General features: G+C 54.3%; 1 protein-coding gene across 1 annotated transcript in view; it reads right to left on the bottom strand.

The window, feature by feature from the left end:
* The window catches only part of Cmip (c-Maf inducing protein), a 161,583-nt gene that overhangs the window by 35,528 nt on the left and 112,200 nt on the right, over positions 1-13,855 (bottom strand). The window lies entirely within an intron of this gene.

The following is a 13,855-nucleotide window of genomic DNA, read 5'->3' as shown; positions in this document are numbered from 1 at the left end:
CCGCCCGCCTCGCCATCTCCTGGGATGAACGCCTTCATGGAGAGCTCTGCTCCTCGGGGAAATGCCTAAGTTTAGTGTTCCCGTACCAGCAGCCAGCGGGGTGACAGGTCACAGCCTCAGAGCCACAGTCTGCGTGACAGAAGAGCAAAGAAGGACGCTGACTGTTAGCATCAGGAGCCACCGGGGTCCCCGTGCTCTTCACCTCAGAGTTAAGGATCGCAGCAGTTTTAGGACCCAGAGCTATGAAGGAGGTATTTGGGGCACATGTTCTACAGCAAAGTGACCATTAAGTGAGGTGCTGTGGTGGAACAGGAGGCCCACTTTGCTTGTCTATGTATTTATTTTGTTTTTTTCGAGACAGGGTCTCACTGTGTAACCCAGGCTGGCCTCAAACTCTTAGTGATCCTCCTGCCTCAGCCTCCCGAGGGCTGGGAGTACGCCTGAGCATCACCACTACACTAGGCAAGGAGGTCAACTTTGGACCCTTTCAGTACTTCACCTGCTGGGCCCTAGGTCCCTATTCCATCAACAAGGCATGGAAATCTCTCTCAGCACCCTTGTATGTGTCACGGGCACAGGTCATGGACCCTGGGGTCGGCTCCCTGGATGAATTAGCGAAGGCTCGGTCCAGGTGGAAGAGGCACCTCGAACAGTGTGCACCCTGGGTCTCACTCTCTCAAAGGAAAATGTCAAGGCTGTGAAATGTGTAATTCAGGACAACGCACACCACATCAGGTTTCCTTTTTCCCCATCTTTTAATACCCCAAGGTTTTCTGGGGCCTCTTTCTGGCTGATCATGCCCATCACCACCAGCATGGCCCACACAGCCTGCACCTCAGGATGCAAGTCCCCCAACCTCACTAACCTTTGCCCCCCACCCCCCATGTTCTGCCAGGGCCGTGGAGCAGACAGTTTGCATCAGGTGGGGACCCAGAAGGACCATTAGAAACGTGCAGCGCCCTCCACTGGCGAGTGCTTGGTGTCTGCCAAATGCGGTGTGATGGTTTTGATAGGGCCCCGAACAGTGTTTGCTGAGCTCCGTTACAAAAACGACACAAGGCACCTGGCCCAGGCAGCCTCAGCCAGTTCGCAGTGACCGCAGCTGAGGCCGCTCTGCCCAGCTCCGTGCACGTCGGGGTCCTGGTGAGACACAGCATGACACAGGCCAGCGCAAGAACCACCCGCTGTTCTGTACCCAAGGAACTGCTGAATCTTCACAGCATAGGGATGTCATCCTCTCTCTGGCCTAGAAGAAAACTACCAGGATCCTACCCATATCGTCCCAGGGCAGCTCTTAGCCTGGGCGAAGTCTGAGCGCTCTACAGGTCAGCAGCAATTTATTTACTTGGAGAGAATAATGACTTCATTCCTTTTTGTGTGTGAAGATGATGCATGCTCAGTATAAAAATTCAACCCATACTTTAGAGCACAAAAGAAAAGGGTAAATTAATAAAGGCCTCAGAAGTCCCACCACTCAGAAACAGCCATCCTTAATATTTGGTGAACACCATTCCCACCAGCCTTCATTTAAACTCTGCAAAATACACCTAGTCTGTGGGCCAGGGAGCTGCAAGGGCACTGCCACACACACCACGGGGACACAGAGGAGCCGGCCACGCTGGCACACACGGCTCCAGAGACCTGCGCTTGTCTGCCCTGGAGACCCAGACCCAGCGCCCCGGACAGCGCCTCCAGAGCACCACAGCTTTCTGTGCAAGCCCGAGCCCCCGGGAGTGACAAGGGTGAGCGTTTGGTGGCAGAGTCCGGGTGTCTGTCCACAGGTGCAGCTCTGTGGCTGCCAGGTGACGTGGGGGGTATCAGCACCCTCCATGGCCCAGGAGGGGAGGTGACTTCCCCAACCCAAGCAGCCAGAAGGAGACAGTGCTGAGGCCCCAAGGAGGAGAAGCTGTGGGAGCGGCAGACAATGGCGGCCGTGGTGCTGCCAGCCTCCAGACGGGTTGGGCACAGGGCAGCCTGTCCAGGGCCACAGGCCCAGCCACTCCCAGGTGACACAGTAGCATGTCTCACCTCGGAGCGCTGATGAGCGGGGCGGGGACGGAGCCAACTGTGGAATCCTCACTCCCCGGGCTCAACCCTGGGCTTGGCGCGCGGTGCTCCCACAGGGCCCCCTCTGCCAGTGGGTGGGTGGCTAATGGTTTGCCAGTGTGGACAGGGGCCTTGCAACTTCCGGTGGCCGGGCCTGTAGCCAGTGTTATGCTGGATTAAAGTGGGGTGGAACTACAAATGGGGACCAAACCTGGCCTGGGTTTAAACAGTGAAACCAGGAATGGTCTTCAGTCCTTCTGAGCACACTGAAGGAAAGAGCAACACAGACTAAGCCACGGAAATGGAATGTGGTCCATGGAGCCCCAAATATTTGCTACCCAGCTCTTTATTGACAAAGTTTGCTAAGTGCTGGTTCACAAGGTCAAATCCCAGCCCAGGAAAACACAAGTGAAAAGACCATGGCTGTCATTAGCCACCAGGGAAGCGGGAGTTAAAACCATAAAGAAAAACCACGCATTTCACACCCACTAGAATGGACAGAGGTGAAAAACAAACACCGCCAAGTGTTGGCAAAGATGCGAGGAAACAGACCCTGGGACTCTGCACTGCTGGTGGAAGGAGGCGCGTGGAGCCACATTAGGAAATACTTTGACAGTTCCTTAAAACATTAAGCATAGGGCCGGGGATTAAGCTGAGTGTTTCCGCTGCCTGCCTTGAGAGCTCAAGGGCCTGAGTTCGATCCCCGGTACCAAAAAACAACAACAATAAAACAGTTAGGCATATACTCATCATAGGGCCCCACAGTTCTGTTTGTAGAAATCTGCCCGGCAGACAGAAGAACACAGCCCACGCAGACACGCACGCGCACGTCCACGACACGGCTCCAGCGCTGCCGATGAGTGAATGCATCAACAGTTGGTGTGGGGTGGGGAGGTCACCACGGTCTCCAGCAACAGAAAGCAATGGACTTGTGTGTCCCACTCACAACCAGTGCGCCACATGAGAGAAGCCAGCACAGTCCCTGCTGCTTTCTACAAGAACTGTCTAGAAAAGGAAACTTTACAGAACGAAGACGGACCGGTCCCTGCCCGCGGAGGAGCGGCACAGCAATGAGGCACAAATAAATGCATAGGCATCTTTGGGGATGTGAAAATGTTCTGAAACTGGATGGTGGTGCTGGCGGCACAGCTCTATACATTTGCTAAATCAGTAAACTGCATTATTTACAACGGGTGAATTTTATGGCATATAAACTATACCTCGCATAAGCTATCTTTAAAAAAAAAAATGCCACCCTAGGGAGGTAGTGTGCACCATACAAAACCAGAGGCAGGATGCTTTGCGTTTAAGAGTACAGGTTTGGCAATAAGCAGGCTTCAGCCCAGTTCTAAGGTCTACTTCGTCCATCCACCCACCCGTCTATCCACCTACCACCCACCCATCAAACCATCCCCCCCCCTCCCACCCATGCATCGTACACTCACCCGTCCATCACACACTCAGCCATTCACAAACCCATCCGTCCACTCATCCACCCATCCATCCAATCATCCAACAAAGACTACTTCAAGCCACCTGCCACCATGTGCCAAGCACCATGGAAGCACTCAGGACACTCAGGGCAAGCAGATCAGATAGGCCCTGGCGCTCACGGAACCCACAGTCTTTTACTTGCATCTTAGTTCCTTCGTGTGCAAAGCAGGAGAAGAATAACAGCCATCAAATGCTTTCTGTGAGCATCTCTGAAACACTACCTATAAAACAGCCCAGTTCCTGGTTAAACAGCAGCGTTACCGATTCCCACCTACCAAGTCTGGGGAGTGAGCGGCCAGAGCAGATGGGGCTCAGGAGGGCTCCCAGCGCCCGAGCCCCAGCCCCACCGGCGAACAGAGCCCGCAGGCAGTGCCTTCAGCTTCCATCTGGCAGAGCCAATCACCCCACCGCCGGCCTCGCCCTCTGCGTGTGTCAGAGAAGGGACGTTACCTGGGTGACACCCGCCATCTCTCTGGTAACCGCTCCCGCGGCAGTGGCGGTGCAGACACTGGGGCTCTCAGGCCTGAGAGAGCAGGAGCTGTCGCTTTTCCACAGGCCACGGCCGTCACCAGGAGTGAGCCCCGGCCAGGAGAGGCGTGGCTCTGAATGTCCTGGAAGCCTGAGTCCTGAGGCTCACACACTCACACTCACACACACACACATGCGTGCACGAGCACGCATGCTCCCCACCACCTGGCAGGAGAAGAGAAGCCGTGCGGGTGTGGTGGAGTGCAGAGGGGGCGGACCTGCACAGACGAATGGGCCCGGCCGGCCGCCCACTGGCTCTGCCCAGTCGGAAAGCTCCTGGCCCCACGTGGCTGCTCACACTGAACATTAGGATGAAGCCCAAGGGAAACCCAGGGCCGCGGTCACACTGGCACGCTGCAGTGGCTGGTCTCGGACAGTGCAGAGAGAGAACGTGGCCATCATCACACAAAGCTCTACTGGGCAGTGCAGTCCTGCCTTGTGGGGTCCCCTCTGTCACTACGCCCCAGAGGCCCATCTGTGCTTATTCGAGGGCAGCACTGTCCCCAGCCTGCTTCCTCCCTTGGGGATCCCCTTTCCAAGCCTCCACCCTGCCAGGAGCCACCGGAGACCTCTCCAAGCTCTGCCAAGCTGGCATCTGCAGCGGAGCCCTGCAGGTCCACACAGACTGACAGGCGGAGGCCCCGGCTTCCCTGATTCGAGGCTCACCATGGCCACACATGCTGGTGTATGTAGGTAAATCGCTACCTCTGTGAGCCCTGGGCTTCTGGAGCCCTAGACATTTGGGTGGGCAGCATCGGGGGCCTTCTTTTATTCTGCAGGATGGCTTCCCTTTTAGCAGCACAGACTATCACCTTGACTTCATCTACGACAATGACAGACACAATCCCAAAGCGCCTGACCCCGACACCTTCACTATCAACCCCAGACCCCCCCTCACTTAACCTCTCAGGCCCCCTTAGGGGACTCTGCACGGAGACCCCAAGGGTCAACTGCTCCCCAGCCCTTTTTCTGATGCCTGCTACCCAGCTACATCCCTGTTATGCCGTCACCCTCGGGCCCTAGCTGTCGCTTCCTGGGAAGGAGGCTCTGGGTGTCCAGAGAGACGCGAGGCCCAGTGCAGAGCAACCAGCGCAGGGTGCCCGGAAGTTTCCAGTGGTGGGACCTTATTTATTTTTATTTATTTTTGGTACCAGGGATCAAACTCAGGACCCTGTGCTTCCGAGGCAGGCAGCAGAACCACTGAGCTAAGTCCCAGCCCTGGTGAGGTCTTATTTTCATTTTTACTTATTTTTTTTTTTTTTTTCAGAACCAGAGTGAATTTATGTGAGGCCCAGTGCAGAGCAACCAGCGCAGGGTGCCCGGAAGTTTCCAGTGGTGGGACCTTATTTATTTTTATTTATTTTTGGTACCAGGGATCAAACTCAGGACCCTGTGCTTCCGAGGCAGGCAGCAGAACCACTGAGCTAAGTCCCAGCCCTGGTGAGGTCTTATTTTCATTTTTACTTATTTTTTTTTTTTTTTGCAGAACCAGAGATTGAATTTAGGGCCTTGTGCTTGCCAGGCAGGCTCAGTGCCACTGAGCTCCATCCCCGGGCCCTGGTGGGGTTTTAAATAACTAGAAGATGCTCAAATTCACAATAAACTGACCCTCAAATTAAAGAAATGCTACAAATGCATATTTTGTTTGCTCTTGTTACAGATCAGGCCTTTCCGATCTACACATCTTCCGAGATTAGATTGAATACTAACTATTGCTTTTCTCTCCAACTGGGGCTTTTCCCTTGCTGCAACCCGGATAGCCACAGCCCCTCCATCTCTGGGAAAAATGAGGGGTTCGCCAGCAAGAGCCCACCCTGGATGCCTGGGGTCCAGGCTTGAGGCCCAGTTCTGTAAGAGACCTGGTGAGTGTCGCTGTTACACACACACACACCTGCACTGTCAAGGTTAAACCCACACACCACAAAAGTAGCCACTGATCATTTCAAAGCATACAATTCAGTGCCATTTAGCACATTCTCAGGGCTGTGCAGCCACTGCTCAGGGGTAATTCTATCCCCATGCAGCGACAGTCCTTCCCTGCTTCCCTCCCCTGCCCAGCCCAGCCAGCTGCCGGTCTCCTTCCCGCCTCTGCAGTTGCTGACTCTGGACATCCACAGACACGTGGCTTAGGATTCTGCACCTGACCTCTTCCCCTGGCCTGCGCCTGGCTGTCAGGCTCACCCACAATGCACTTCGTGTTGGCACCTCATTCCTTTCAGCAGGTGAGTGACACTGCAGGTGGGACAGACCACAGCGGGACCGAGGGACAGCAACATAATTGTGCACTGCTCCACTGACAGGTACTTGGGGCCTTCCTGATGCTGTCTACAGTGAACTCACTGTCATGCACACTGGTCACTGATTTTTGCCAACACGTGGATGTCCACCATCTCACCCTGGTACCATGACTGTACCCTCTTGGCATGAGATCTGCCATGGGGCAGTGGAGAGTTTGGTGGGTCTCTCAGAGGATCCCGATTCGGCCATACAGTGACTGTACTGTGTGAACTGCTGGTCCAACTGACAGGCGAATTAGCCAATGGTTACCCTGCAGGCACCTGTGTGCTCAAGGCAGGCGAAGGGATGGCCACTGCGTGGACAGTGTGGACTGGAGGAAATGGCCCAGCCCCGCCTGGCTGGAGGGCAAGGCCTGGCACAGAACAGCCTCAAAACACTGCTAACTATGGTGCTAATGGCTACCGCCCAGCGGGGGACAACCCCAGCAGGGCTGAAGGGTCGTGGAAAGTGACACCAGAGCACACCTGCTCTCCCTTCTGAAGGGCCAGGCCTGTGCCGAGCACTGCCATAAGCCAACTGCTGCCACCCTGACACATCTTTGAAGTGTGTGGTTTAATCAGCCCCACTTTTCAGATCAGCACACTGAGGCCAAGAGCCGAGGTCGTGCGGCCAGTGCAGACAGCGAGGAGTGGGACCCAGGCCTGGTTTGTACCCCAAGTGCCTGGCCCTCGTGCTACAAAGTGAGGTAAACTCTATGCTCTCCATGCCTGATCCATGCTGCCACTTCCTGCCAGCCACAGAGCCTTGCTTTCCTCTTGGCTGCCCAGGGCAGCTACAGACAGGCTGGAGCTGATATTTGCCTGAAACCAGCTCCTGGGGAGGACAATTTGCCTGAAAGAGGGACACGGCCCTGGCACTCAGCCCCCTAAGTGCCCACCAGAGGTGGCCTCCCTACAGCCATTACCACTGCTAAGGAAACAGCAGGGTGTGGGGAGGCACTCTGCTCTGCGGGCTCTGGGCTTCGGGCTGGTTGCCTGGGTAACCGTGAGTCTGGCTAGTGAGGAGATGACCGGCCTTGGTGTCAGTCTCCCAGCTGGGTGCCACATCCTACCTGCACTGCGGGCCTGCTGCACCCTGGGAAAATCCAATCATCCCACGGATGCTGCCTGAACGCATTAAAAATTGTACGTGCTCTTTTGCTCACTGAGCCACGAGCCCCTTGGGGGTAGGGACAAATGCCTCTGCTGTCTCTGCATCTCCGCAGTGCTCTGTGCAGTGACTGGCGCCACATGGGGAATGCGGAAGGGGCTCTGGGTGTTTGTAAAAGGCGGCACAGCCAGATCATTAGAAGGAACAGCAGACGGGTGCTGAGGGCTTTGCTGCAGCAGGCCCCACACCAAATCCTCTGTTCTCATCCCTTGCAGAGATGGCTGGTGGCCTGAATGGGCTTCAGAGTCTGACATGCAGGACCAGGGAGGGGATGGCTGGCCATCTGCATTAAGCCTGGACCCTTCCCAGGCCTTGTTGCTACTCCTGCTTATCCTGTCCCCAAAACTAAGGACATGGCAGCCGGGGAGAGGTCACTCTTTTGCCCAGGGTCATACAGCTGGTGTTAAGTTGTGGCTCTTCAAAAGGCACGTCCAAGTCCCAAGCACTAGAATCTGGCCATGACCTTATTTGGAAATAGGGTCTTTGTAAATGTTAAGGCGAGGTCACACTGGATTAGGATGGGCCCTGTTACGGCTTGTGCGTAGCTGTCCTCCCAAAGCCTCATGCTTTTTTGGAGGTAGCAGAATCTAGAGTGTGTGATTGATTAATGGTGCAATGCTAGGCCCCAGAGCGCTAAGATTAAGAGTGTGAGTGCTATGTGCCCTAAGAAGCCTGAATAAGATAACAAGGGCAGGAAGGTACTGTTAAGGTCTCTTGTTGCTTTCTGTTGTCTTCCACACCATGAGCTGTTGACCCTTGGCCACCCTACCTTGGAGCCAATTGATTATAGACTGAAATCTCTACGAACTGTAAACCAAATGAACCTTTCCCCCTTTAACTTTGGATGTTGGGTATTTTGTCTCAGCAATGAAAGAAAAGTAACTCAGACGAAATTTATTACCGGGAGTGGGATCGTTGCCGTGACATTACCTGGCCATGAGGCTCAAGAAAAGCCTTTATAACTGGCTATGGAAAGGAGAGGAATCTGGAAAGATTCAGAGATGCCAGATGGAAAAGTAGAGCTGGAACACCTTAGGCTGTACTGTGTGGGAGAGCTCCGAGCTCAGAAGACCAGAAAGCCATTAAAGACCAGTATGGGGGGAGGGGGTTTCTGCTGGGAAGAAGGACTTCATTGGCTGATGATGTGTGTTACTCCTTAGCAGAAAGTTTGCCTGCATTTTGCACGTGTCCAGAGACTGCCTGAGACTGCGATTAAGGGCAGTAGACTAATGAATCTGGCAGAAGACATTTTAAGGCAGTCTAATGTCAAGGCAATGGCATGGTTACTGTTGGAAGTTTTTAGCCAGGTTTATATTGAGATCCAAGAGCAAAGAGCCCAGCAGAATGATTAAAAACGTTTTGAGTTTGGCCAGAAAGGAAGCTTGAGTATAGTCGCAGCCTGCAAAGATAGAGCAGAAGAGATCCTGATTGCTGAGAAGGAACAGGAGAATTGAAAAGATGGCCTCAGGGCATCACAAGAAACAGCAGGACTCCACCCCTTGCAGCATCAAAATTGCAAAAGTGAAAGACTTTGCTTTGAGAAGAAAACCCCAGAGCACCATGATCTAGAACAGTGGCAGCCTAGAGAATTTGTTCATTGAGATTTGGTTCAGAGTACTCAGTAACCCAAGGACTTGACCTCAAGAGCTGAAAGAGAAGGAAGCCTGGCTACTGCTCCAGGTGGTGGCAGACTCTGGTATCATCCACATGGCGCTGGTTTTAGGCACATGAAGATTGCAAGAAATGGAGGCGGGTAAGGAAGCCCCCCACCTGGATTTCAGAAGGCTCGGGAGGCCAGGCAGTGTGCCCCTGAGAGGGCAGTGTGTGAAGCTGAGTGTGAAACCGAAGTACAGTGGAGGTGCTGGCCCTTAGGCTCCCCCGGGGGTAGGAAGGCTGGCATCGCCCTAACACCTGCCCCAGCCCCGACTCGATTGCATAAACCCTGGCCCTGCACTGCTTGGAAGACCGAGCTTAGTGGCCGCCTGCACACCTGGTGCCTGCATCACCCATGATGTCAGAGGAGCCACCCGGGGACCTGGGAGGTGGCAGGCTGAACTTCCAGGAGAATTCGGCAGGGACGTCAGCTGGGGGCTAACGTCGGGGACTTGGCAAGGCAGGACCACAAGAGAGGGTTCTGCTCAGCGCCTGCCTTTCCCAGCAGCAACCCCAGCAGCTATCATTATGTCGGGGACAACTTGGGCAGCCCACGAGGGCTGGCACAGTCAATGTCCACCCCAGACAGCCTGCCCAGGGTCCTCAGGAACCACCTTGGGCCTTAGCCAAGGCACAATAGCGGAGCCCAACCCCAGGCCGAAGCCATCAGACTGGTAATGAGGGCAGGTGGGACCCAGGCCTTGGGTCTTTTCTGGGCACCGTTATATTCACGAGGATACCTGCACACATGTTCACAGGAGCGGTATCCACAAGAGCCTGGCAGGGGAAGCAATTCTTGTCCATCTGGGTGAATGGGTAGGTGAGTCATACACGATGGGGTGTTACTCAGCCTTAAACAGGAAGGAAAAAGCTAGGTGTCCGTAGTCCCAGCACCAAAGGAGGTTGATGCAGGGGAATCTCAAGTTCAAGTTCCACCTGGGCAACTCAGTGAGATCTTTTCTTAAAAACACAGGCAGGCTGGGGATTTAGCTCTGTGGTTCTGCCACCTGACTTGCAAGCACAGGGGCCTAAGTTCGACCCCCAGAACCAAACCAAACCAAACCAAAACAAAACAAATGAGCATTAAAAACACAGCGTGGTCCGGGGCACCTTGGGCTTACTTCCCAGTAACACACACACACACACACCCGTGTGTGCACATAAGCCAAATAAACCCTTCTTCCTTTAACACAGCCAGCCACTCGTGAACGGCCGTGAAGACGCAGGCTGGGGCTTGGCTTCATCTGAAATGCTCCGGTACTGCAAGAATTAAGATAATTAAAGAGCAGCCAAGGAAAGAGCCCAGAGAGATTTCAGAAATGGGGACTGTGGTGGTAGCACTGCACCTCCCACAGAATCCTCAGGCTACACAGGACCCCAGCTCTGCGCCCATCATGGACCACCAGGAGGATCTGCGATTCTAGTATGTTTCACTTTGCAGTGGTCCAGATGTGTCTGTGGCCTGGTAGATGATCTGATTTTACAATAACACGGGTTCTTTGATGATTAGAGTTGTCCAGAACAGGGTCGGGGAAGAGGGAAAGAGCCAGGAGCAGCTGGCTGTGGTGCTGCAGCCTGTAATCCCAGCATTCCGGGAGGCTGAGGCAGGAGGATTGTAAATTCGAGCCCAGCCTGGTCCATATAGCAAGTTCAAGGTCAGCCAGACTACATAGCAAGAACCGATCTTTAAAAAGTAAACAAATAAATAAGATAAAAAATCAATCAAGCAAGCACAGGCGCCGTATCCTGTGATGTAATTTCAGATTCCCTTTCTGCACACACACACAGCACACGCCCGGGTGTAAATCTGGGCCACACTGCGCGTGCTCGCCACCATCCTTGGTCGTTGTCCTCCCAAACCCAGGCTAACACTGCGGGGCTCTGCCAGAGGGAGAGGGGCTGAGCTCTGAGCTCCTCCTTCTCCTACGTGAACACACAGGTGGGAGCCAGGCAGCTTGCAGACTCCGGTCTAGGTCCTTTCATGTCCTCCTTCACAGTCCTGTGCGATCAAATGCAAGTACACAGGAAGTGTTCGGGGCCCCCACTTCACTTATAAAAACAGCACCACACCCCACACACATCTGCGCTTCTGGCCTTTGCTCTGAGCAACCCCTCAGGAGTCACTGCAGACCAGTTCCCCACAATCCCTGGGTCTAACGCCCCGGAGGCGGGACGCCCACTGGAAACCCTAACCCTCAGCGGCCTGCGTGTCCCTCCTCTTGGGGTCACTCCTGGCAGTGCCACAGCTTCGGCGCGGGGATCCCAGTGCCCGGGTCCTGCCCCCCAGGTGGCCACCCTGCATCCAAGTGCTCTTTGCACCCAGTAGAGTGGGGCCTCTTCCTAATCATTCATCGGAGGCAGCCCTTCCTGAGTACACAGAGAGATTCACAGCAACCCGCGCCAAGAGCCCGACATGAAACACTGTCCCCAGGCCACTGTGTCTGAGCTGCCTGAAACCAGGAGGGGCTGGGGTCTGCTTCCTCTGCCCCTGAATAAGGATCTCCCGCAGCCCAGCCTCAACATGGTAGCTTCTCGGCAGGGGCCTTGTTTATGTTACTGGGAACTTTATCTCCGGCACCTCTGCTCTCTGCAGCTTTGTTTGGAAGCCTCTGCTCCTTGCTGGGCGGGGGCGGCCTCGTCTGGGTTGAGTCTGTCATGACCCGATTACCGCAGAGGCCCTTGGTGTGTGAACGCCCCGCGAGGCGTCCAGATGCAGCGGTCTCTAACTCGCCGCTCAGGACAGGTCGCGAAGTTCTGTGCGGATGAGATCGTGGTACGGTGCAGGCGCGCTCCTGCCTCCACAGCCTGCACGGGCAGGGCGTCCTTTCCAGGGCATCGCAGGGATGGCGTGGGAGCCCTGGGAGTCCCACGGGGAGCCCACGAGGTCCCGGGAGTCTGACGGCCAGTTGCCATCATGTTGAATTCTAAGCTACCTGCACAGATGGAGGGGACACTGCCAAGAAATCCAGAGCTGTGGACACGTTTGTTCCCTTGCGCTTGGTCTCAGGCAGTGAGGACCCAGCAGGAAGGTCTGAGGGTACCAGAGGTACCAGACCCTGGGTTTGATTCTGGCTTGGATGTATGAGAAAGTAACAGCCACCTCCTGAGAACACTGCGCAGCCTGCACAAAACAACAGAGATGAAGTCAAAGGAAAACAGTAGGCACTTAATAAATGCTTGCTGTGCTTCCCCTCTGTCCAAGCTATAGCAGGGGCTCTCAAACCTGACGTGCACTTGGGACACAGTGGGGGGGGGGGCTGGGCTGCCACTTTAACACACCCCCATATGACTCTGATGGCCGCCGGCCATGAACCCCACTTTGACAACCTCTGAGCTGCTGGTTCAAAGACCCTGGGCCCGCAGTAGCCAGGATGCTGGGACAAGCAGAGGTCACTCTTAGCTGGAGAATTCACTGCAGAGAGCGACAGAGTCTCAAAGTCGAAGGCCATGAATGGTCCACAGGAGCCTGCCAGGGTCAAATGGCCCCTGACCTCCTCCAGTGCTTTTTAAACTGTCCGACATCTGTCCTACCCGGCAGGTCACGTGTATCCCAGACTTCCAAAGGGTCTTGTCCTGGCCTTCTGCCCCCAGAGAGGGTCTTTGTCCACCTCCAGGCTGACAGCAGAAGAGCAGAGCAGGCCACCTCCCGCCCTGGCTGGATAGCCCGCCACCCCACTACCTGCTACCTGCTGCCCACAGCACAACAACCACCGTAGCTACCTGGGGAACAAAGGCTTTGCTACTGAGACCACCACCTGGAATACGTTTTGAAAACTCATCTACAGACAGAGAAAGAGAAAAACACCAAATTCTGCCTTAAAGGCCTGAAAGCATTTCACCCGAAAACCATTTACGTGAAAAATTTCCTTGTATGGCTCTGTGACTCATCAGCCTCCATCAAAGCATGCGCTGGATGACACACACATGTTCTGGTCCCCCCGGCTTACTGAGAAAAAAACCCAACAACCCACAAATACCACTTCTTCCTTGGCTACTAGCGGAGCCACCCTGCTAGGTGGCTCCTGAGGCCCAGGCAGACCACCATACGGTCCCTGGCCCGGGAGAAGCAGGCACAAAGAGAGGTGCGGTGGCCAGGCACATGGAATGGGGGTGATCATGGCTTGGCTGGGTTGAGGACGGACAGCAAAGCACCTTGCACTGCTTGTAGACGCTCAACGAACACCCTCCCCTCAGTCTTCTCTCCAGAACTCAGTTTCCTCATTCGGGTGACAGCATCTTACTGAAAGATCTGGATTCTTGTCTAGGTTGATCTTGTCTGAATAGAACTCAGCAGTCCGCTATTACTCAGGGTTCAGTTACCCAGAGTAAACTAGAGTATGAAAATATTAAATGGAAAATTCCAATAGTAGGCCATTCACAAACTTCAATTCTTAGTAGCGTGGTGAGTCTTTTAGGGGCCCATGACATCTTGCCTAGAGGAAGTGTCCACACCATATATGCTACCCACACATTAACAGTAGCAACTCAGTTTCCAGAACCACTGTGTCCACATGGAAGTGCTTGCATTCAAGTAGCCATTTCTATTTTTAGGTTTTTGGAGACAGGCTCTTGCTATGTAGTTCAGGATGAACTTGAACTCACTGTGCAGCTGGGACTGGCCTTGAATTTTTTTTTTTTTTTTTTTTTTTTTTGTGTTTGGGATCAACAACCGTATTTTTTTTGCGGC

The sequence above is a fragment of the Fukomys damarensis genome, unplaced genomic scaffold, assembly GCF_012274545.1.
Source record: "Fukomys damarensis isolate Sample0158 unplaced genomic scaffold, DMR_v1.0_HiC HiC_scaffold_32, whole genome shotgun sequence".
NCBI classification, from domain to species: Eukaryota; Metazoa; Chordata; class Mammalia; order Rodentia; family Bathyergidae; genus Fukomys; species Fukomys damarensis.
The sequence above is the reverse complement of the archived record's forward strand: the minus strand, read 5'-3'. Positions and strand labels throughout refer to the sequence as shown.